Source organism: Giraffa tippelskirchi, chromosome 4, assembly GCF_054371585.1.
Source record: "Giraffa tippelskirchi isolate mGirTip1 chromosome 4, T2T-mGirTip1v1.2.pri, whole genome shotgun sequence".
In the NCBI taxonomy this organism is placed as follows: domain Eukaryota; kingdom Metazoa; phylum Chordata; class Mammalia; order Artiodactyla; family Giraffidae; genus Giraffa; species Giraffa tippelskirchi.
Window position 1 is genome coordinate 124,326,621 of NC_137278.1, and position 26,633 is coordinate 124,353,253.

The 26,633-nt window shown below is 40.1% G+C and overlaps 1 protein-coding gene across 1 annotated transcript in view; it reads right to left on the minus strand.

Annotated features, from left to right (window-relative positions):
- The window catches only part of LOC145546142 (uncharacterized), a 482,768-nt gene that overhangs the window by 401,329 nt on the left and 54,806 nt on the right, over positions 1 to 26,633 (minus strand). The window contains exon 2 of the mRNA XM_081592132.1: positions 22,256 to 22,330. The gene's annotated coding sequence lies outside the window, so the exon portion shown is untranslated. The remainder of the gene's footprint in view (positions 1 to 22,255; positions 22,331 to 26,633) is intronic.

Sequence of the window (26,633 nt, forward strand, 5' to 3'; positions counted from 1 at the left end):
TGAAGAGCAGTGTATCCAAGTTCACCAGGTCTTAATCATTGAGGGGACACAGCAAAGAATTTGAAATTCACAGCCAACTAGAAATGCCCACTTGGCCTTTAAAACAATAAAAGCCCTTACAGAAGACTATGTTGCTCCTTAGTTGCCTTAGAAAACAGATTAATATGACAATTCCAGGAACTTGGAAATGGAGCTTACCAACCAAGCACCCCTAAAGTTTGCCAACCCACAACACTGCCTGCAACCAACCAACTGGGTGTTGCGGGTTAGACCATCTCTGGGAACATTTTCAATGCTCACAAAGAGCCTAAGAAGACCAAACAGAAAATGTGGTTAAAAGGTCCAGTGGCTTTTTTTTCTATCATCTTCTTGAAATAAAAATGGACTTTTTTTAATGCAAGGTAGATAATAACTACTTCCATTCTTGCAATTCAGCCAGGTTTGGGATGAAAGCAATTACTTCGGAAAAAAAGGATAAAACGGCAGCACACAAACTATGGAGGCAAAATAGGGTTAGAAGACAAAAACTCTGAAGCGTAGTCAAAACAAAAACTTGATCAAAGCACACACCTCCCAGTCTTGAAACTTAGTATAAAACTTCATTGTGGAGAACAAAAGACTCTGGAAGGAAGAATGAAAACAAAAGAATGGCCAAAGGAGAGAGGGGGCTGAGACAGTGACATTCTTCCAAGACCAGGCACTAAATTCATCCTAGAAAGAAAGGGTGCAAGAGAAAGGCAACTACTAATATGAAAATGGAAATAGAAAATGACTATGACATGTTGGGCCAGGAAGCCAATATGACAATATTTTCTCATAAAGTGATATTCTATTTCATCACCATACGCTTTAGGAAAATCCAATATGTTCCTGACAGACTTCTAACATTTTTTCCCAAGATGGTTAAAGCTTTAGGGAATGTGTCAAAGATACTTTTGAATATTACACGTTGGTAATTCTCTGGTTCATGAATTTTAATAATACCATTGCAATTCAGTTTGCCAATCACTCTCCCCAGCACTAGCTGATAAAAACATGCAACAGCAGATCCTGTTTTGGTTTTGTTCCAGTACACTGTTGAATCTGCAAGTGGAAATTATACATATACATATAAATATATGCAAATTTACATACATTATATATATACTTATAACATTTTTAAGACAAACGTATGCTAAGATGGGATGTAAACATTATTTGAAAGAATTATTTCAAAATGCTGGTTGATATTTTAAAATATCACTCACTGGCTATTGCAGAAAGAAGTGAACATTAAAGCTTTAATCATTCAGTCGTAGATACACTGCTCCAAATTAAATAACACAAATTACTAAGAAAACTAAATGGGAGACTAAAATGAGTCATTTTGTGCCGTCTGCTCTGCACACTTCCATGTGGGAGATGTTATAAGTTATTCCCCAGCCTTTTCCTCACATTCTACCTGTATTTGTATATCTCTAACCAACTGTGGATTTCATCATCACAAATGACTTACCATCCCAGGTAAAGCACCCAGTAAGCTATATTATATAAACACCGCAGAAGATGCTGTACCATTAATCATGATATATTAGTGTAAAAATAAAATAATCCATTTTGCCTTTTGTCTGGCTTCCCTTTCTTCTATTTTACTTCTGTCAGAGGCTAACATTACGCTTCCAGACACCTGAGTTTCAAATGTCATTCTCCTTTGTTCTTCCTTTTCCCACTTCACCTTCCCAAGGTTATCAAACTGTTAATTTTCTATTAGTTCGATCACTAATAAAGCTTTTAAATTACATATCCACTTTCTCTTTCCACTTCCCAAAACCAGACCCTCATCTGATATAAATCTCTTAAGAGTATCCTGCTTCTGGTTTGGGTTCTCTTCCATTCATTCCTTTTGTTGACAGCTCACAGAACTTTTCTAAAAATGCTAGTTCAATCTTGTCACTCCTCTGCTCAAAAACAAAGGCAGCCACTCTTTACAGGATAAAGAACAAAATTCCTATTCTGCAGCCCAGGGCCAGGAAAGACAGCCCAAATTCTTGCAGCTGTATCTCCCACTACTTCTCTAAAAGCAGCTCCTTAATTCCTTAAAAAACTGGGAAAAGAACTGCCATATGACCCAGCAATCCCACTGCTGGGCATATACACCGAGGAAACCAGAATTGAAAGAGACGCGTGTACCCCAATGTTCATCGCAGCACTGTTTACAATAGCCAGGACATGGAAGCAACCTAGATGTCCATCAGCAGACGAATGGATAAGGAAGCTGTGGTACATATACACAATGGAATATTACTCAGCCATTAAAAAAAATACATTTGAATCGGTTCTACTGAGATGGATGAAACTGGAGCCCATTATACAGAGTGAAGTAAGCCAGAAAGAAAAACAACAATACAGTATACTAATGCATATATATGGAATTTGAAAGATGGTAACGATAACCCTATATGCGAGACAGAATAAGAGACACAGATGCACGGAACAATTTTATGGACTCTGAGGGAGAAGGTGAGGGTGGGACGTTCTGGGAGAGTAGCATTGAAACATGTATATTATCATATGTGAAACAGAACACCATTCCATGTTCGATGCATATGACAAGGGCTCAGGGCCGGGGCAATGGGATGATCCAGAAGGATGGGATGGGGAGGGAGGTGGGTGGGGGGTCCAGGAAGGGGAGCACATGTAAACCCATGGCTGATTCATGTCAATGTATGGCAAAAACTATTACAATATTGTAAAGTAATTAGCCCCCAACTAAAATAAATAAATTTATAAAAAAAAAAAAAAAAAAAGAAAAAAAATAATAAAAAAATAAAAGCAGCTCCTTGCTGTAGGTGGGTGCTCCACTCCCACATGATTGCCAGGGGCTGCATGCTGTGCCTGAGCACCTTTGTCCTCTTCCCATCTGTTTGAATCACAGTTCCCTGTTAGGCCCGTAAAGCTTCCTGAGCCACCTTTGCCCCCCCCGCCCCCCCCCCCCCCCCCCGGTTCTCTCCACCTGGACATTCATCTGATGCTTGTTCAAAGTCTGATGTGTATCACATGGCTGGAGGACTGCCATGTCACTGTCGAATCTGTAACTGTGTCTTTTATTTTTCCTAAATAGATGTAAGCTTCGTGAGGGTAGGAACCCTCCTATAACACTTACTGAGCACCTGCTGTGTGCAGAGCCTGGCTTGAGGTACCGCAGAAATAGGAAGGTATCTTAGTCCATTCAGGCTGCTACATATAACAAACTACCACAGACTAGGTGGCTTATTTTTATGAGACTGACGCGCTGCCTACTGCGCTAAGGAGGCAGATACAAGGTGGCTTATTTTTAAAATGGAAATTTATTTCTCATTGTCTGGAAGCTGAAAGTCCAAGATGAGGATACCAGCATGGCCGGTTCTAGTGAAAGCCTTCCAGGTTGCAGGCTGCAGACTTCTTGTTCTCTCACAAGATGGAAAGGGGCAAGGGAACTCTGAGGAGTCTCTTGTATAAGGGCTCTAATTCCATTTGTGAGAGCTCCGCCCTCCTGATCTAACCACCTCCCAAACCCCCACCTGCAAATATCGTCATCACCTTGGGAGTTAGAATGTCAACATATGAATTTTGGGGGACACATTCAGAGCAAAGCAGGAGGGTTTGCTTACACTGCTTTGGCATTTTATAAAAACAAATATGATATTGTGTACATCATAGCTGCCCAACATATATTTTGAATGAATTGATTTCCATAACTGATATTTTAAAAATATGATTTTTAGAATTAAGCTGTCAAAGTTAAATCTCATAAATGTCTTTTTCATTTTACAGTAGAGAAACTATGGTAAAGAAAGCAAAAATGTCTTATGAAACCAATGTACTGGTAACGAAGTTAAATATCTAGATGTACACGTTTATTTTCAGTTCTGCCACTCCAACTGCCAAGCCCTTCTCACCTCTTCAAGAAAAACACTGTATCCTGGATTCAGCTTTTCTTTTCACTGGTAATTAATGAATTGCTCTTCTGCCTGAGGCACTTTGTGGCTTCGGTCTCCTGTCCAACAAGGCACTGACTCAAGCTTTCTGATCTTTCATTTTTTCATATGATTCTCCTTATTTAGACCCAATCACAGGAAGCCCGAATCCCATGGAATTGGAGCCAAAGTCAAATAAATCAAAATAGATGTTTTCGTACTCCCACAGTTCACATTGCCAGAAAATTCACATTAACAGATAATTCCTGAGTTTTCCTGATAACTACAGAAATTCCCCCAAATCCGCTACACACCTCAGCTACTTTTCATTAGACAAAACAGACATATATCCAGGAAAATTTTATCATGAAGAGATTTTGGTGCAGAAGGGATTGATAAACCCATACTTCATCTTCACATCATGTTATTTGAAGATGAGAAAACACCAGATGATAAATCTCCACACTCGTTTAGCAGAAAGAAGTGACTCAATACTTTGAAAATCAAACAATCCAAATAAAAGGTGATTTTAAAATATATCAGATATTATCAAAAGTGTATAAAACCAAAAAAAGGGGGGGGAAGCACTAATACATTAACAAAATTTTCTTTCCTAGTACCTTCATTCATTTATCGTACATTCTTGGAGAATTTACTAAGTGCCAGATACTGTGTTAGGTTTTGAGTTGTGAGACCCTTTTATCAGTTCTCCAAAGTTCCATAGCTGCATGTATTAATTTTATGATGAAAAATAAGATTTCTAATTGTAATAAAATTGTGATGGTTAATTTTGTGTGTCATGCTGACTGGACCACACAGTACCCAGGTATTTGATTAAACATTATTCTGGGTGTGTCTAGAAAGAGTGCTTTATGTTTGTATGTATGCAATGTATAATATATGTAGGGAGGACGGTCTCAACTTTTATCTTTAAACATAAAGCTTAAAGAAAATTTGATAATCCTTCAGATTTCATTAAGAACATGTGTTTATTAAAGGACATTACTGAGAGAATGAAAATGCACTGAGACTTAAAAGAAGATACTTGCAATGTACATATCTGTAAACGTACTTGTATCCAGAATATATAAAGTATACCTATAAATCTGTAAGTAAAAGACAACCCATTAAAAATTGACAAAAGACTTGAATAAGCACTTACAAATATCAACTATAATTAAACACATGAAAAGGTGCTGAATATCATTAGTCATCATGAAAATGCAAATTAAAATTATAACCACCTACCACTATGCCTACCAGAATGGCTTAAAATTTATAAAGTCTGACAATTCCAAGTGTTGGCAAGAATGTGAAGAAACTGTAATTCTCATGCTGTCTACTGGTAGTTTAATGATAGTTGGTAAAAACATTTTGGAAAACTGGCATTACCTACCAAAGCTGAGCATTTATATTACCTGTGTTCCAACAATTCTATTCTCAAGCAAATGCCCAAGAAAAATGTGTTCACCAACAGACATGCACAGGAGTGTTCACAGTAGCATAACATATATATAGCCAAAACTTGAAAACCATCCAATTGTTCATCAATAGTAGATTAAAAAAATAAACTGCATTATTTACAGAAATGAAAAATAACAAATTACTGCTACTAACAATACATATAAGTGTCATAAACACAATGATTGAAAAAAGCTAGAAACAAGAGAGCAATACTGAATGACTCCATTTAGATAAGGCTTGATCAAGCATAACTAATCTATGGTGCTGGAAGTCGCAACTGTGTTTTCCTTTGTGTGTAGGGATAGAATAGTGAGGTTTCTGGGGTGCTGGTGGTTTTCTGATTGAAGTGTTGGTTACACAAGTATTTTTGTATGGTAAAATTTCATTGAACTATACACTTGGGATTTATGCATTTTTAAGTATGTATGTTATACAACTATTTAACAAAAAGTTCAGTAAGTGGTACCACACAGTCTGCTAAACAGCTCTCTTCATATGGCATTTAAGGTTCCATAGAGACAAGGATCTGGCAAAAACCTTAATTCTCATTACTCGCCAACTATAGTCACATTCCATACATTCTTGGTGTTTTACTAACAATCACCTTTTAGCCTGAGTTGTATTTCTCCACCCATTTCTTCCTGTCAAAATTTCTATTTTTCCCTTTAATAGTGACTAAACAATCCAATCTTCTTTCTGAAGCATTCTTTGATTTCTTGAGGAAGCACTTTGATCACATTCTACTGTATCATGTTCCACTGATCGTGTTCACTGCATCTTCATAATTCCCAGTATACCATTTTATGGCAACTTTTTTTCCTTTAATTATTAAGTACTTGTGACATTCTGCCTTTTTTTAATTATTTTTATTTCTGCGCTTTTTATCCTTTAAGGGGAAATATTATATCTCAATCATTTTTTATTAGCATCCTTTCCATTACGTAGTCCCTTGGACCTACATATACTATTTACACTTACACACTTTCCAAATTTACACCTTTAACCCAGTCCTCTCCCGGCAACTCCAGTTCTGTGTATCCATATGCCAACTCTTTATCTCCACTAAAATTTCTAACAGGCATCTTAAACTTCACATGCCAGTCCCTGACTCCTAACCATTCCCCTCAAACCTGTGTCTTCCAGTCTCTGAACGAATGGCAACTCCATCAGTTTATCAGGTCAAAAACCTTAGAGCCATCCTTAACTCATCTCTCTCACTCAACATCCTATATCTGATCCATCATTAAATCCTGTCGATGGTATCCTCAAAAGAGAACCCGAGGCTGAACCCTTCTGGACACTTCTACACTGAGAACCTGTTTCAACTCACCATCACCTCATGCCTGGAACAGTGAAATGACCTCTTGCCTGTGACTTTGCTCTTCAGTCTGTTCACACCCTGGCCAGCATATCCTTTCAAAAATCTAAGTCAGATTACAACAGTCCTCCACTGACAATCCTGAAATAGCTTCCCATGCTCACAGGGCAAAAGTGTTACTCTACCAGACCCTTCTCTACCAAAAGCATCTCCTACTACTCCTCTCCCAGCTCCTGGATGACACCTTGTTGCCCACCAAACTGTTGCTCCTCCTTGGAAATTCTCACTTGCCATCCCCTTGGCCAAGAATGCTCATCCTTCTTTGAGCCAAGGAGCTCGCTCCCTCACCTCCTTCAAGTCCTTCCTCAGAAACCACCTTCTCCATGAGACCAGGAGAGTGTCCCTGCCCAGCTTACCTAAAACTGCAATAACACTCTCCGCCCCACTCCTTTTCCTCTTTCCTTGCCTAATTTTTCTCCGTAGCACTTAACACTGTCTACATCCTATATATGAGCCACCAGAGAAGCCCCTGAACATTCTACATGTTTAGTTTTTTTTTTTCCTATCATCTGTTTTCACCAACTAAAATATAAGCAGCACAAGGTCAGATATGTCACAATGTCAGAAATGTATAGCTAATGTATTCATTGGTGTTTCCCTAGAGTACAGAATAGTGCTTGACACAGAGTTGTTGCTGTTCAGTAGCTAAGTTGTGTCTGACTCTTTGTGACCCCATGAATTGCAGCACACCAGGCTTCCCTGTCCTTCACTATCTCCCAGTTCAGTTCAGTTCAGTCACTCAGTCGTGTCTGACTCTTTGCGACTCCATGGACTGCAGCACGCTAGGCTTCCCTGTCTATCACCAACTCCCGGAATTTACTCAAACTCATGTCGTTCAGTTGGTGATGCCAACCAACCATCTCATTCTCTGTTGTACCCTTCTCCTCCCGCCTTCAATATTTCCCAACATCAGGGTCTTTTCAAATGAGTCAGTTCTTTGCATCAAGTGGCCAAACTATTAGAGTTTAAGCTTCAGCATCAGTCCTTCCAATGAATATTCAAGACTGATTTCCTTTAGGATGGACTGGTTGGATCTCCTTGCACTCCAAGAGACTCTCAACAGTCTTCTCCAACACCACAGTTCAAAAGCATCAATTCTTTGGCACTCAGCTTTCTTTATAACCCAACTCTCACATCCATACATGACTACTGGAAAAACCATAGCTTTGACTAGATGGACCTTTGTTGGCAAAGTAACGTGTCTACTTTTTAATATGCTGTCTAGGTTGGTCATAGTTTTTCTTCCAAGGAGCAAGCATCTTTTAATTTCCTGGCTGCAGTCACCATCTGCAGTGATTTTGAAGCCCCTCAAAAAAGTTTCTCACTGTTTCCACTGTTTCCCCATCTATTTGCCATGAAGTGATGGGACTAGATGCCATTATCTTAGTTTTCTAAATGTTGAGTTTTAAGCCAACTTTTTCACTCTCCTCTTTCACTTTCATCAAGAGGCTCTTTAGTTCTTCTTTGCTTTCTGCCATAAGGGTGGTTTCATCTGCATATCTGAGGTTATTAATATTTCTTCTGGCAATCTTGATTCCAGCTTGTGCTTCATCCAGTTCAGCATTTCTCATAATGTACTCTGCATATAAGTTAAATACACAGGGTGACAATATACAGCCTTGATGTACTCCTTTCCTGATTTGGAACCAGTCTGTTGTTCCATGTCCAGTTCTAACTGTTGCTTCTTGACCTGCATACTGATTTCTCAGGAGGAAGGTCAGGTGGTCTGGTATTTCCATCTCCTTTTTTTAAAAAATTAATTTATTATTTTAATTGGAGGCTAATTACTTTACAATATTGTAATGGGTTTTGCCATACATTGACATGAATCAGCCATTGGTGTACAAGTGTTCCCCATCGTGAACCCCCCTCCCACCTCCCTCCCCATCCCACCCCTCTGGGTCATCCCAGTGCACCAGCCCTGAGCACCCTGTCTCATGCATCAAACTTGGATTGGCGATCTATTTCACATATGATAATATACATGTTTCAATGCTATTCTCTCAAATCATCCCACCCTCACCTTCTCCCACAGAGTCCAAAAGACTTCTTTATATCTGTGTCTCTTTTGCTATCTTGCATATAGGGTCATCGTTACCATCTTTGTAAATTCCATATATATGTGTTAATAAACTGCATTGGTGTTTTTCTTTCTGACTTACTTCACTCTGTATAATAGGCTCCAGTTTCATCCACCTCATTAGAACTGATTCAAATGCATTCTTTTTAATGGCTGAGTAATACTCCATTGTGTATATGTACCACAGCTTTCTTATCCATTCATCTGCTGATGGACATCTAGGTTGCTTCCATGTCCTGGCTATTGTAAACAGTGCTGTGATGAACATTGGGGTACACGTGTCTCTTTCAATTCTGGTTTCCTCAGTGTGTATGCCCAGCAGTGGGATTGCTGGGTTGTATGGCAGTTCATTTTCCAGTTTTTTAAGGAATCTCCACACTATTCTCCATAGTGGCTGTACTAGTTTGCCTTCCCACCAACAGTGTAAGAGAGTTCCCTTTTATCCACACCCTCTCCAGTATTTATTGTTTGTAGACTTTTGGATAGCAGCCATTCTGACCAGCATGAGATGGTACCTCATTGTGGCTTTGATTTGCATTTCTCTGATAATGAGTGATGCTGAGCATCTTTTCATGTGTTTGTTAGCCATCTGTATGTCTTCTTTGGAGAAATGTCTGTTTAGTTTTTGGCCCATTTTTTGATTGGGTTATTTTTCTGGAATTGAGCTACAGGAGCTGCTTGTATATTTTTGAGATTAATTCTTTGTCATTTGCTTCATTTGCTATTATTTTCTCCCATTCTGAAGGTTGTCTTTTCACCCTGCTTATAGTTTTCTTCATTGTGCAAAAGCTTTTAAGTTTAATTAGGTCCCATTTGTTTATTTTTGCTTTTATTTCCATTACTCTGGGAGGTGGGTCATAGAGGATCCTGCTGTGATTTATGTCAGAGAGTGTTTTGCCTGTTTTCCTCTAGGAGTTTTATAGTTTCTGGTCTTACGTTTAGATCTTTAATCCATTTTGAGTTTATTTTTGTGTACGGTGTTAGGAAGTGTTCTAGTTTCATTCTTTTACAAGTGGTTGGCCAGTTTTCCCAGCACCACTTGTTAAAGAGATTGTCTTTTCTCCATTGTATATTTCTGGTATTCCCATCTCTTTAAGAATTTTCCACAGTTTGTTGTGGTCCACACAGTCAAAGGCTTTGGCGTAGTCAATAAGGCAGAAGGAGATGTTTTTCTGGAACTCTCTTGCTTTTTTGATGATCCAATGGATGTTGGCAATTTGATTCTGGTTCCTCTGCCTTTTCTAAAACCAGCTTGAACATCTGGAAGTTCACGGTTCACATATTGTCAAAGCCTGGCTTGGAGAATTTTGAGCATCACTTTGGTAGTGTGTGAGATGAGTGCAATTGTGAGGTAGTGTGAGCATTCTTTGGCATTGTCTTTCTTTGGGATTGGAATGAAACTGACCTTTTCCAGTCCTGTGGCCACTGCTGAATTTTCCAAATTTGCTGGCATATTGCATGCAGCACTTTCATTGCATCATATTTTAGGATTTGAAATAGCTCAACTGGAATTCCATCACCTCCACTAGCTTTGTTTGTAGTGATGCTTCCTAAAGCCCACTTGACTTCACATTCCAGGATGCCTGGCTCTAGGTGAGTGATCACACCATCGTGATTATCTGGGTCATGAAGATCTTTTTTGTATAGTTCTTCTGTGTATTCCTGCCACCTCTTCTTAATATCTTCTGCTTCTGTTAGGTCCATACCATGCCTTTATTGAGCCCATCTTTTGCATGAAATGTTCCCTTGGTATCTCTAATTTCCTTGAAGAGATCTCTAGCTTTTCCCAGTCTATTTTTTTCTGCTATTTCTTTGCACTGATCACTGAGGAAGGCTTTCTTATCTCTCCTTGCTATTCTTTGGAACTCTGCATTCAAATGGGTATATCTTTCCTTTCCTCCTTTCCTTTTCCTTTTCTTCTTTTCACAGCTATTTGTAAGGCCTCCTCAGACAATCATTTTGCCTTTTTGCATTACTTTTTCTTGGGGATGGTCTTGATCACTGCCTCCTGTACAGTGTCATAAATCTCCATCTATAGTTGTTCAGGCACTCTGTCTATCAGATCTCATCTCTTGAATCTATTTTTCACTTGCACTGTATAATTGTAAGGGATTTGATTTAGGTCATACCTGAATAGTCTAGTGGTTTTCCCCACTTTCTTCAATTTAAGTCTGAATTTGGCAATAAGGAGCATCCCAGAGTTTACTCAAACTCATGTCCATTGAGTTGGTGATGCCGTCCAACCATCTCATCTTCTGTTGCCCTCTTCTCCTCCTGCCCTCAATCTTTCCCAGCATCAGGGTCTTTTCCAATGAGTTGGTTCTTTGCATCAGGTGGCCAAAGTATTGGAGCTTCAACTTCAGCATCAGTCATTTCAGTGAATATTCAGGGTTGATTTCCTTTAGGGTTGACTGGCTTGATCTCCTTGCTGTCCAAGGGACTCTCAAGAGTCTTCTCCAGCACCACAATTCAAAAGCATCAATTCTTGGCACTCAGACTTCTTTATGGTCTTAAGCATAAGAATACTCTATTTGCATCATGCACCTAAATAGATTGCAGGTTCCCCGTAGCTTTCCAACAAACATTTGTGCAGTGCTCATTCCTTGCCAGGCACAGATCCTTGGACTTCCTTCCAGAAGGTCATCAGAAAGTCCAGGGTACTTTCTACTGTCTATCATGCCCTGTATCATGGTTAAGTCATTCCCCTTTATAAAATGCTATGACACAGATTACAATAGTCATTGCTTACTCAAATTATCCAGACTGCCCAAATAATTTATATTAATCATAGACTCATACAACAGGATGATAAAGGGAATTCTAAAAACCATCCAGTTCAGTTCTTTACATTTGACTGATAAGGAAACCAAAGCCAAAGAATAAATAACATGCCACATAGGTCACCCACAAAAAAAGCTGGAGAGTTAGGACCACAAACCAGCCTTCACTCATCTATCCTACTGATAATACAGTAAGTATTAAGCAGACATTGAGAAGGAACACATGGAGCAACTTAGAGGAACAAATCCACAGTCAGAGACTCCTGGATTGGAATGTGTGCTCCAAAATACACATCAGCATCACTTAAACTTTCAGAACCTCAATTTCTCTTCTGTAAAATGGGAATAATAATAATACCAATTCAGATTTAAATGATACAATATAGGTGAAGGACTTTGAGTTGTGCTAAACATAGTAAGCACTCAATGAGGAAATGATATGTTCATCTTTATTACGTGTTACATAGATACTATGTAGAAACCATAGTAAACACTGTGTTAGCCTCCCAGAGCTAGAAATGTTGGTTCACCAGTTCCAATGCACAATTGTGCAATAGAGCTTCACAGACCACAAAGAACTGCTTCACTGGCTGCCTTTAGGGTTACGATTCCAAGTTTAGAAATTGTGAAGACAGAAAACTGCTGAACCCAGTGAAATGCCAGATGTTCAAAACAGAATTGTTTTCCAGTCAATTCTGGATGGATATTGATCATTAAAACCTTTCTCAATAATATCTACAGATTACTAAATCTAAATATTCTTAAATAGAGATAAAAATCCTGGATTTCTCTGCATATTTCCACTCAGCCTTTACCAATTATAATGCTCCGTGCTAGAGACATTTTTGCTAGTGTGTTACAACCACACAATTAGTACCCTTTTCTCCTCTGTGAAAGAGTCTACATTTCTGACACAGCCAGAGGAAGCAAAGCAATTTTATTTTTAAACTACCATTGTTTTTAGTTACTTTGTCCACAAAACCATAATGAGATACATACAGAGTATCCAATTTTAGATTTGGTGGGCTACCAGGGTATTTTCTTTCAGAAGAAAAAAACTAGAGGAAATCACTGTGCAAATAATCATGTCCCTCTGTGCACCATGCCGCTAACCAGCAGGCAATATAAATACTTTGTCATTCCCAAGGCTTTGTCATAGAAACCACCATAACTGAGGCAGCTCCTATAGAAACTGCGTATTCCTCCGGACCTTCCAAAATGGAAAAATCTGGCTTGAATAGGTTAAAAAGGCAAGAAGAATTTACTCAGGGATGATAGGCTTCATTTTTTAATTTTACTACAGAAATTTAGCAACAGAGAGAAAACAAAAATTCTGAGAATTTTAAAGAAAGAGAACTCTAGCAATGATTCAGTTCAGCTAAGTCAGAGTCCAGTTTTTCAGTAAAAAGGTTGTGAAGGTGGGAAACCCCAATAAAAGCTCAAGTGTTAAGTCATTCCTGACCATTGGCCATGAATACCACTGGTTCCATAACTTCCTGTTTTGTTTTGACTTGCATGTACCACTGATGCACTGTCTTATTATTATTTTGCAGAAATAGGAATTTTTAAAAATATATTGCATAAATACTTTTAAACTACTTGTATGTACATATAACCAACACAATTCTGTAAAGCATTTATCCTTCAATTAAATAAATTATTTTATATATATATATATATATAGTGTGGTGTGTGTGTGTGTATGCTCAGTCGTGGCTGACTCTTCACAACCCCATGGACTGAAACCCATCAGGCTCCTCTGTCCATGGAATTCTCCAGGCAAGAATACTGGAGTTGGTTGCCATTCCCTTCTCCAGGGGATCTTCCTGACCCAGGGATCAAACCTGCGTCTCTTGCATCTCCTGCACTGGAAGGCAGATTCTTTACCACTAGCACCACCTAGGAATCCCCATACATTATATATATCATATATATAATGAAAAGATTAGAGGCTATGAATCCATTCTTTGTTGTCTTGGTTTAGGTAAATAAATAATAATAACATTCAGGGGAAGAGATCATTAATCAAGAGCAATTCTTTCTTCCCTCGCTGTTGGTTAAGCTAGAAAAGTGGGTCTCTCTTCTCCTTGGACCTCTAGAATATACACAAGCTCACACATTTACTAGAGTCTTTGAAACACACATACTATCTCCATGGATCCTTATGCCAGTTCTGAGAGGGAAGAAGAAACCTGTAAGAGAACATTGACGGGACAGAGGCTCAGCCAGGCACAGCCCCAGGAGTTCACAGTCAGCTTCTCAGCTGCCCTTTGAAGCTGGCATCAGCAGCTCCCTGTAGACATGAAAACTGAGCAGCCAGGAGATGAAGTAATTCCGTCCAGGAGTGTGGAGTGAGTGCTGGAGCTGGGCTGTCGGACTGTTTTCACTGCATCCACCACCAAATTAGGACCTGCCAGATTTAGACCTTCCCCCACCACCGCCCTGGCTCCGGGAAAAACCACACTTGAAGTTTACTGTTTAACTGCAGTGAGATAGAAATTTCAGGAGAGACAAGGAGGAAACAAGGGGAGGGGAGGGGAGAGGAGGGAAGAGGGCAGAAGAGGCGGGAGAGGTGGAGAGGAGATGTGGGAATAGAATCTCCAGCCTTCTAATGTTGAAGGTTTTGTAAGGTGGCCAAGCTGCTCAAGGAGTCAGGGAGAAAATAAGTTCTCTCCCTGCAAAGAAATTTTTTCCAGAAAAAAAGAGCACCATGAACAGCCCCCTTTTCCCCAGAAGACTGGAGTGTTTTTCCCTCAGGTCAATGACCATCACATAACAGATCATATATTTATTTTTGTTTTGGCTCCTGGCAAGCTGAGAATCACATTTACAGCTCAATTTTATTAACCCTGTTGAACCTTCCAGTCTAAATATTTATTCTTTCTACCTGACCTTGCCTTAGTATATTTATATATTCTCAGATACTAATTTTTAACTATTTTGTTAGCTTGTAATTGTATATACTTATCAACAAACTCAATTCCTATATAATCAATAGATAAATTATTGTACACATTTGATCACTCTCTCTACTACCATACTGTTAGTGTATATTGATCTTCTTTGACTAAGTAAATATGCTGACTTTGCGTTATGGATTTTACTGATTATATTCGAGTTATTTTCCCTGTATTCAATCAACAAATCCTTAAGGTTCTACTACATGACAGGCACTGAGTTATGTGTTAGGCTCCCAGTGGAAGCATCACACACATAGTCTCTGCTTTCAGGAAGATACTGCAATTGTCCCACTGATAACATGCAGTAAAGTGTACAAGGGAGAAGTAGACAGTTGGTAGAAACACCCGTAGCTGTAGACTTGAGCTATTTGGTGGGTGGCCAGGACTGTCCCAGATGTGTGACATTTGAACTGAGACTTACAGGCATAACCAAGAGAGGAGAAAAGTAGAGAAAGACTGCAATTGGGAAGCACCTCAACCAAAGAAACAACACAGGCAAGGCTCTCAGGGGCAAAGGTGTGGCTTCCATCCAACCTGACAGGCCAGTGTGATCAGAGCTTTAACAGCAAGGGAAGGATGTGGTCTTGAGGTAAAGAGACAAGCCATGTTAAAGACTTTACTCTCTGTCGAAAGAATGATGACAGGATATTAAACAACTTGCTCAAAGTAACTCAGCCAGTAAATAAAGCAAATATGTGCAGCAAATATTAGTAATGTAGCTTGTAGCCAATGATCAGCATTAAGGAGAAATCTGGAACAATCATAATCGTCACGTTAGTGCTTTTGCGTATAGATCATTATCAAATTTGCTATGAAATCAAAAACAAAATTTAACAAAAATCATGTTAAATAGTTATTACTAAATTTACTATTACATATCCCAGTTTACATATGAGAAAACTGATGCTCAGAGAAATTAAGTCATTTGCTTGAGATCACTACAGAAAAGTAGCAAAACTGGGACTAGAAATCTGCACTACTGACTCAAAATCTTGTATTCTCTCCATGAAGCATGCCCCCCATGTTGTTTATCTGGTTCTTTAAATACATTTCAAGACCAGGTTCCAAGGAGTAAATTTGTGGATGTAAACTTTTATGTAAAACTGGCCTTGAGCACCATTCCTGAGCATACAAATGACAATGGAAGAGAATACATGAGATAGATTTTGTAAATTATTCTAATTAAAAAAAATTTTTTAATCTATCTCATGTATTCTGCCTGCTGATGTAAGAGACACAGGAGATCTGGGTTCGAACCCTGGGTCAGGAAGATTCCCTGGAGTAGGAAATGGCAACCCACTCCACAATTCTTGCCTGGAAAATTCCATGGACAGAGGAGCCTAGCTGGCTATAGTCCATGGGGTTGCACAGAGTCAGACACGGCTGAACCACTGAGCACACAATAAATAAAAAATCATTATTTAGATTAATGCAAATGCATGAACAATCTTGAATTTTTACAAAAGAACAAAAACAAAACATCTTTCATCACTGAATGGTAACCTGAAATTTGTGACACTTAAGATGTTATGAAATCTAGGCAAACAGCTTTACATGCTTTGATTTTAAAAAGCAATCACTTCTGGGTGGAACTGATTATTCTCGCTCCTATCCCTAACAAGAGCAAAGGAATATTTGAAGGGGATGTAAAGAAATTGATTCCTCTTTTCACATAAACAGCGTTCTAGTCCAAAAAAAAAAACAAAAAAGTAGCTTCAAACAATGTCAAAAAATATTAAGAGTTTTATCAAAATGGTGCTCAACGATAAAGGAGAAGAAAGTCTCATGAGAATAAAGGAGCCACAGAAGAGAGAGAAGTGTCCCTTGAAAGTCATTCAGCTCCAGAGGCTGAGTGGTCTCAGCTTCTCAGCAGCAAGAGTTCCTGCATGCCGTCAGGTGTGCTACCCCCAGCAGGACCCCATCACCTGTGGGTCACCTTCCTTCCCCACTCAACCCATCAGCATTTGTTGAGCATCCCTGGGCACCAGGGGGATAATGGACACATGACCCTGCACTTGGTCTCTGTCTTCTTCGGCCGTCAGGGTTCACAAAGCTCTCTGTCACATCTATTCTCTACTGTATGTGCGTGCTGTCACTCAGTCATGGCTGACTCTCTGTGACCCCATGGACTGTAGCCCACCAGGCTCCTCTGTCCATGGGATTCTCCAGGCAAGAATACTGGAGTGGGTTGCCGTTTCCTCCTCGAGGGGATCTTTCCCAACCCAGGGATTGAACCCAGGTCTCCTGTGACTCCTGCATTGCCAGGCAGACTCTTTACCACTGAGCCGCCTGGGAATATCCTCTGTCTCGTCCAGGACTATGCATTTTGTCCTCTACTCTGTGTCTTTCCCACTCACACCTCCGCTTACTAATACGTCTGCCTGATCATTGCTCTGGTCCATTCACAGATTCTCTAGACCTCTAGGCCTATGGCCTCAGTTACTTGAGCTCTCTCCATAGCTGTTCTTGGTGTTGGCCCCTTCCTTCTATAATACTCTACTACATTCCTCTATTCATATTCAGGAGGGAAGACCTGACCGGCCTAGTGAATAACCTCTGTTTCAATTCTGACACAGCTGTTTCCATCAGGCCCCACCAGTGACTACTCGCCAGGCTGCGGATTTGCTACCCTCACGTCAGGCAGTCACCGCTCTCCCTGCAAGCCGTAGCTGAGGGAGAGACACAGCGTGGAGAGGTAACATGGCACAGAACACAGGGGAAAGCTCCGATCTGATGTCTGGGTTCAAGTCCCAGCTAGGCCATTTACCAGCTGTGGGACTGTGGGCATATTAATGCCTCCTCCATAAAAGGAGAGTGACTATTAACATCTATCTCATTGGGCTGTTGTGAGGATTAAATGAAATAACACATGAAAATAAACTTAGCACTGTATTGAGGGCCTAGGAAGGGCTCCGTAGATCCTCAGCAGGTGGCATGAGCAGGCCGACTGCCCTTGACTGGAAACTGCAGGCCCAGAGGAGCTCATCACTGCTGACCTGCTCATCACAAGTCTGCAATCTCTTCAGCCTCAGCTATGCCTGTCAGAACTTGCTAACGGGTCTTTTTAAGTATGAGAGATGATTTGGGAATTTTTTTCTGTCTAAATTATTTTCACATGACAAATTTAAATTCCCCAAATTAATGTACATTATGTGAGCACCTTCTGGAACAGGCTGTCAAAAGCGACCTTCCTCATTTGAACATTCTATGAGATATTAATGGCTGAGTTTAGGGAGGTTTCTACAGTTGTTTAGGCACTTGGGTGTGTGTGTGTGTGTGTGTGTGTTTTAATAAGAACTCCCTCATCATTATGTGACCCATAAAGATTTAGAGCAATTATCTGCTAGCCTGGAAAATTAGCTTATTTAAGCCTGGCTCAAACAGGCCAAGTAAGTCATATAAGAACTAACTAAATATTTTCATTTGAATCAACAATTGTAACTGTTATATAACAGTACAGAAGTGGATATTGTCCAATGCAGGGCAATCTCTGACCCCATCTAAACTGGGCTAGATATGAAATGGCTTGTTGAGTAGCTGAACTTGAGATGATATGCAGTCAATACATCCTTGATGTCCACTCCAGGGCATGCCATTCACACTGTGTTCTAGAATACCATGAGAGAGCCCTTCTAGTCTAGACTTTCCAGAAAGTCTCGCTAGGGAAGGGAAGAGGACTGGGCTCCAGGGCCAGGGGTGGTAGTTTAGTTACTCAGTCCTGTCTGACTCTTGTAGGCCCACGGACTGGAGCCCCCCAGGCTCCTCTGTCCATGGGATTTCCCAGGCAACAATCTGGAATGGGTAGCCATTTTCTTCACCAGGGGATCTTCCTGACCCACGGATCGAACTCACGTCTTTTGTGTTGCAGGTATTCTCCTGCAGTGCAGGCGAATTCTTTACCAACTGAGCCGCCAAGGAAGCCCAAAAAGTTGAGGGAGGAAGACTTCCCTGGTGGTCCAGTAGTTAGGAATCTGCCTCAGAATGTAGGGGATGCAGGTTCGATCCCTGGTAGGGGAACTAAGATCCCACATGCTACAGGGCAACTCAGCCTGTGTGCCACCCCTAGGGGTGGGGGTGCTGCTACTGCTAAGTCGCTTCAGTCGTGTCCGACTCTTTGCGACCCTATAGATGGCAGCCCACCAGGCTCCACCGTCCCTAGGATTCTCCAGGCAAGAATACTGGAGTGGGTTGCCATTTCCTTCTCCAGTGCATGAAAGGGAAAAGTAAAAGTGAAGTCGCTCAGTCATGTCTGACTCTTAGCGACCCCATGGACTGTAGCCTACCAGGCTCCTCCATCCATGGGATTTTCCAGGCAAGAGTACTGGAGTGGGGTGCCATTGTCTTCTCCGAGGGGTGGGGGTGGGGGGTTCTAATTCACCGAATGACATTTGTCCAGAGCTTGAAGCATAGTGCTCCAACATTAACATAAAGCCTTAAACTCACAAACTGGATTATAATTCCCATTTTCAATGCTTTCAACAGTACAGAACACGAACTCGTAAACACATATGAAGGCTCCTGTTTCCCTCTTCAGCCTCATCTCACACCAACACCCTCACCCTATCCTGGTTTAATTCAGCCCCTCTGCCTCCTCTCTGAGCCGAGTACATGCCAAGGTTTCTCCCCACTCAGGGGCTCAATCGTATGTGAGTCCTCCCCATTATTGTCCACCTGAGATTCCTCCTGTATGTCCAACTTGTTATTTCCTATGTTTCCTATGCAGCATTTACCATGATTTTAATTATTTTATTTACAAGCTCACTGGACTCTGAGATCTCTGTCCCTAGACTAAAGACTTAATGAAAGCAAGAACCATCTTTATTTTATTTACTGTTAGGGCTCCAACATTTAGCCCAATGCCTGGCCCAAGAGAAGGTCTCAATAAATACTTGCTGATTAAGGACTGGAAAGAAAATCTATTTATTCCCCAGTGCCACAGGGGAATGAACAGGTGTTTTGTTCTTTAAATGGGTAAACTGTATGATAAGGAAATTATATGCTATGTGAGTTGTATCTTAAAAAAGCTGCTCCCAGAAAAAAACAAAATCTTACAGTAAGTTTAAGTTCAGAACTTTGGCGTTCTTAATACATCTATGACATGCAACTCTATTTCATGCACAAGTAGCTCCTTAGGAACAAGGAAGAATCACGATGGTACCAAAAAAAAGAGGGAATTGCTGCATACTGGTGATTAAAGCACAGACCAGTCCTTAATGGAAACTGGAGACCGACAACCCCAATTAGAGGATAACTGATAACATGTTTATACAGTGAGTTCATGCTGCCTACTCAGCCTTCGGTAGACCGGAGACTTGGCAAAAGCTCAAGGGGGAAGTGGACTTTGCTTCGTTTGTAATAGGATAGAAGACATGCTTGGTTTAGGGGATGGAAAAGGGATTTCTTATTGCCTTCTCCCCATGAAACTTGCTCAAAAGCATTCAAATATTTAACATTTGATTATAGAAAAGCTTCTATTTTATTTTTGCTTGTATCTCTGTACCATTTGAATGGGCTTCCCTGGTGGTTCACTGGTAAAGAACCCACCTGCCAATGCAGGAGACATGGGTTTGATCCCTGAGTTGGGAAGATCCCTTGGAGAAGGAAATGGCAGCCCACTCCAGTATTCTGGCCTGGGAAATCCCATGGACAGAGGAGCCTGGCAGGCTACAGTCCATGGGGTCACAAAACAGTCATACACCTTGGTAACTAAACAGCAACAACAACAACAAAAAAACCCATCTGAATCCTGGCAAACCAGTTTTTACTTACCATTTATGCTTCTTACTCAAAGTAATTTTGCGCTGAACAGGTAAGTATATGTCTCAAGCTGGACTGTACTTGAGCCCCTTGTATGATGAGAATAACAGAGTGTCCCAATTAACTTAAAATAACCCAGTTGATGGCTCAGATGATAAAGAATCTGCCTGCAATGTAGGAGTCGCGGATTCAATCCCTGGGTCAGGAAGATCCCCTGGAAAAAGAAATGACTACCCATTCCAGTACTCTTGCCTGGAGAATTCTATGGACAGAGGAGCCTGGCGGGCTACTGTCCATGGGGTCAGAATGAGTTGGACATGACTGAGCAACTAACATACACACAACCCAGTTGGAGGTAGGCTTCTTAGGAAATGGCTATCCTTCCCACTTGCAGATAGAGACACTTATGGGATTACAGGAGATCTCTTATGGACCCTTATCGCTTCCAAAAAATCCTTTCTGGTCAGACATGGGCATTGACAAACTGAACCATCAATGGCAACTAATATAATAAATTGGGTGCTAGTAACTCCTTGTTCCATCCCTTAACAGCAAAGTCCCTTGGCTTAAAGGAGTCAAGTCTTTGATGAAGTCTCTTCAGCTCATTCTTGCTATGTTTCTTGCTGGGTACAGAATATAGTGGAAGGGGAAATTTCCTTCATAATACTAACAGTTTCTGAAAGATTAAGATACTACTCAGATGAGCATCTCTAAAGATTCTGTAACAGGCAAAAATAACAAGTGTTTTCAGATTTTAAAAACCTAGAACTGAATTCTAGCTCCATAAGACTATATATGATATAGGCAAGTTATTTCACCTTTGAAAAACAAAGCAAGTTGTTTAACCTTTGTTTACCTATTGTACAATGGGAATAGGAATATCTACCACCTCGTTGGGCTATTTTATGGGTCAAGTAAAACAGAACCTATCTATCACAGTACCTGGCACAAAGACAGCAGCCAGCATGGTTTTTTTTAATTTTTACTGGAGTCAAGTTGCTTTACAATGTTGTGTTAGTTTCTGCTGCACAGCAAAGTGAATCAATTGTATGTATATATAGATATATCTCCTCTTTCTTAGATTTCCTTCCCATGTAGGTCACCATAGAGCACTGAGGAGAATTCCCTGTGCTATCCAGTAGGATCTTGTTACTTATCTATTTCATACACAGTTGTGTATATATGTCAACTGCAATCTCCCACTTCATCCCACCCTCTCCTCCCCTGCCCCATGGCATCTATAAGTCTGTTCTCTGCATGTGTCTCTATTTCTTCTTTGCAAGTAAGTTCATCTGTACCATTTTTCTAGATTCCACATATAAGCAATATCATACAACATTTGTTTTCTCTTTCTGACTTACTTCCCTCTGGATGACAGTCTCTAGGTCTTAGATAGCACTCAGTATGCTTTAGTTGCTACTGTTATTCCAAGAGAAAGTTCTGTTTAAAATGATACGGTGAGTGTGTGTGCTCCCTTGTGTCTACTCTTTGTGACCCCATGGACTGTAGCCCACAAGGCTCCTCTGTCCACAGAACTTTCCAGGTAAGAATACTGTAGTGAGTTGCCATTTTCTACTCCAGGGGATCTTCCCGACCCAGGGATTGAACGCATATCTCTCGCGTCTCCTGCATTGGCAGGCAGATTCTTCACCACTGCACCACCTGGGAAACCCCATAAAAAAAATTGCATGATGCTCAATGATTAAATTATAACGCTCTGAACCTCAGTTTCCTCATTTTTAAAATGAAAATAGTATCTATAGCAAAAGTAAGCACTAAATAAGAAAATACATGTAACTGCTTTGTAAGTTATATGGCTGCATTAGCCTTATTTAACAGTTTTGGCATTGGTGTTATCAGTAGCATAATGCTTGAAGCAATCGTAACTGTTATATACATACACATGCAAAATCCACAACCAGTTCTCAATTTTCAGCCTCAGGATTAAAGATGATGAAGATACAGTGTTTTGTTTCCTAAAGAGACAAAAAGAGACACACAAAAGAAAAGAATTGTTAAGGAATGAAATGGCATGCTACTGTTAATTTTTAAAAGGGTAAACTCAGTTAAAATTTTCAACCTCACACTTTGCAATAATGAGAGATAGAGGCAAATAAGTCTAATATATTTATGCATATGCAAGCAGAGCAAGACAGCTGGATTTAGTTATAAGAAGGATTCTAAATCCTGTTAGTTTCTCTATAGGAAAAGTAAGAGATAATATGACAAAATAAAGATAAGACCATAAAGAACAACCTCATGCCTCTTGTTCTCAATAGCCCGATCCCTGGAAACAAGCAACAAAGCATCTCCACGGTACAGAACTGACCTATTTTGGTGGCTGGAGAAGTTCTCAAACTTAAGCACGCATCAGAATCATGTGGAGGGCTTGTTAAAACACAAATTGCTGGGCCCTTATCTTTTTGATAATAGCCAACCTAACAGGTATGAAGTGATATCTCATTATGGGTTTGATTTGCATTTCTATGGTGATTGGTACCATTTGAGCACTTTTTAATTTACCTATTGGCTATCTGCATATCTTCTTTGGAAAAATATCTATTCAGATCCTTTGCCTATTTTTAATTGGATCATTTGCTTATTTTGCTACTGAGTTCTATGAGGTTTTTCTATGTTAGGACATTACAAGATAAGGGTCTTTTGTGGTTCCATACCAGTTTATGATAGTTTTTTTCCTATTTCTATAAAAAAAATGCTATTGAAATTTGCAGAGGAATTGCATTGACTCTGTAGATCATTATGGGTAGTATGGGCATTTTCACAATGTTATTTCAAATCTAAGAACATAGGATAGCTTTCCATTTATTTGTACACTCTTCAGTCTTTGTCATCAGGGTCTTACAGTTTTCAGTGTATAAGGTCTTTCAGCTCCTTGGTTAGATTTATTCCAAAGTATTTTATTGTTTTTGACTCTACTGTAAACAAGGCTGCTTTCTTAATATCTCTTTTAGACAACTCTTCTTTAGTATATAGAAACACAACTGATTGTGTTTATTTTGTATCCTACAACTTTACTGAATTCATTTATTAGTTCTAACAGGCTTCCCTGGTGGCTCAGTCAGTGAAGAATCTGCCTGCAGTGCAGGAGACCTGGGTTCGATCCCTGGGTTGGGAAGATCCCCTAGAGAAGGGCATGGCAAACCACTCCAGTATTCTTGCCTGGAGAATCCCCATGGACAGAGGAGCCTGGGAGGCTGCAGTCTATGGGGCCGCAAAGAGTCAGACACGACTGAGTGACTAAGCACACAACAGTTTTTTTTTAGTGGCATCTTTAGGATTTTCTATGAGTATATCATTTGAAAACAGATACTTTTACCTCTTCCTTCTAATCTGGGTGACTTTTATTTCTTTTCCTTGCTTAACTGCTATGCTAAGGCTAGGACTTCTAGTACTATGTTGAGTAGAAATGAAGAGAGTGAGCATCCTTATCTTGTTCCTAATCTTAGAGAAAAGGGTTTTAACTTTCCACTAAGTTAAAGGATTTTAACTTTCTAGTATGATGCTAGCTGTGGGCTTGTCATATATGACCTTCATTATGTTGATAAATATTTCTTCTAAACCTAATTTGCTGAAGCTCTTAATCATTAAAGGATGTTAAATTTTGTCAAATGCTTTCTCTGCATCTGTTGAAATGATCATATACTTCTTATCCTTCATTGTGTTAATGTGATGTGTCAGATTCATTGATGTAGTATGCTGAACTTTTCTTGCATCCCAGGGATGAATTCCACCTGATCATGGTGAATGATCCTTTCAAGATGCTTCTGAATCCAGTTTGCTGGTATTCTGTTGAAAACCTCTGCACCTATGTTACTCAGGGATACTGGCCTGTAATTTTCCTATAGTATCTTTGTCTGGCTTTACTATCTAGGAAATGCTGAATTTGGAAGCATTCCTTCCTCTCTTAATTTTTAGAAGAGTCTGACAACTATTGAAATTCTTTAAATTTTTTGACAGAATTCACCTGTAAAGTCATATGGTCCCAGGCTTCTATTTCAAATGGAGGCATCTCTGTAAACAGTGAAGAATGGGAAATAAGGGGATTGAAATGATGGTCAAGAAGTGCTGTTATTTGTGGTGACATCTGATCTGTGAATCACTGGAAACCAGAGATTCCCCTGAACTTACTGTCTTGCTGGAGTCTCCAGTTCAAAGCACTGGTGGGTTCCCAACTGGTCCCCAAGAATATAATTTAAGTGCAAAGAGAAGTCAGTTTGGCCTGAGAAAACACCCCAATCTTTGCACTGCTATAAGTACCCTGAAAGGATGTGAAAGGATGTGAGAAAGTCTTTCAGCGGAGATATGCAAGGAGGAGTCTAGGTTTTTGCTCATTCTGTTTGTTGAGCAATTTCATGTATTACCAGATTCCCAGCTGTGACTGAATTCCTGGCTCATGAAAATTGCTATTATTATTATAACTGGGCAAAGTTATTAACAATAACAATCAGCACTTATCTAGGGCTCACTATGTGCTGAGCACTTTACATGCATTATCCTAAAGTTTTATCTATTACCTACCAGCCTATAAAGTAGAAACTACTATAATTTTGAGGTTAAGCAACTGGCCTTAAATCATAAAGCCAGTAAATAACAGAGGTGGGTTTGAAACAGCTCAATGCTCCTCATCTTGGTCTATATTCAGATAACTCTAGCACTTGTAAAGAATGATCTCAGGTACACACCTATAAAACTTCAGTGGTGCCTAAGAACCTTTAGAAATAAAACAGATTTCTATATGCATATCTTCCCACTCCTCTTGAAAAACACTGACAAATTTTTGTCCCTGCTATGCTATGACAATCTACAAAATGATACATAGAGAAGCAAACAGAATTCCTTTTGTTCTGTCGTCTTGTAAATATTTTTTGTCATTAGCTCAACAGGAATTCTTTGTCCATAGACTGTGCATTGATTTCTACCCCAGTTACAGTATCCTCTTCCCTCCTTTGATAGGAATCTTGGTCTTTCTCTTAGTTGCCTTACATCTCTAAGCTAAGGAAACAAACATCTGAAGAAAGCACATGGTTTCCATGATTAGGCACCTAAATATATTTCATGACTTAGCCTTAACTTTTAATATTTTTTTTTGGCTGTGTTGGGTCTTAGTTGTGACACACAGGATCTTTCGTTGTGGCACACAGGCTCCAGAACTAATGGGCTTTGTGGCTGCAACTGTGGGTTTAGTTGGAGAACAAGAGCTTAGCTGCCCCATGGTATGCAGGATCCTAGTTCCCCAACCAGGGATCCAATTCGCATCCCCTGCATCAGAAAACAGATTCTTAACCTCTAGACCACCAGGGAAGTCTCAAGCCTTATTTAATATTCCCAACAATGTGCAAGGCAGATACTGTCCTCTAACTTTGTGCATGAGAAGGCAAGTACAGGGATATTGGATGTCAAGGTTAAGATCACCAAGAAAGAAGCCCCAGAGCTCTGAGTCCCTGTCCTTAGACAACAAAGCCTGGCTCTCTGGCTTTCTCCTTATTCTCCTCACTCTTTCCACAACTCCTATACTTTTAAAACACCAATTCCATAAAAACTAAATAGGAAGGGGGAGTGTAGGGTCAGGATACAAAACATTTTTAAAATAAAAATGAAAAAACTGCCTTTCCTGGTTTCTTGATGTCTTGGTGGAGCACTTATTCCTGCCACCCCACTGTCACGCAGCTGAGGTCTCCGGGATCCTTGCCCCTAGAATTAGCTAGTGAGAAATGATTTCCATGTGTCTGTAGGTAGAACAGGATGAACCACGAAGGCCAGTCTTGCTGACAGTGGTATGTGTGTCTATGGGGTTGGTAAGATGCATGGCCCTTTACCTCATGTGGGAACTGCATGATGTAATACTGCCACCTTGTGGTTCCTTGACACAAGCTCAGAAACAAAGCAGGGGCTTGGCAAAACCAGGGCAGTAAAACCTCAGGGGGGCTGGGAGCAGGGGCTGAAGGGGAACTGGAGGTTTGAGAGAGAATACAGAAGAGACATCCTAACTTAACAGGTAAAAGGTAATTCCATTTGTCATGAAATTACTTACCGGTCATGAGCACAGACAGACCACAGTCTAAACTTACCAACTAAATAACTCCTTTGGGTCTCAGTTTCCCTGTCTGTATAATGGGAATAGTAATGACGTCTCAGGACTATTGTAAGACTTAAATGAGACAATGTGTGCAAAGTGCTTGGCCTTGAACTTACCACATGATAAGCCCTGCTGTTTTCATGAGGCCAAGACAAGAACCATGTTCTCTTCTCCAAAGCCCC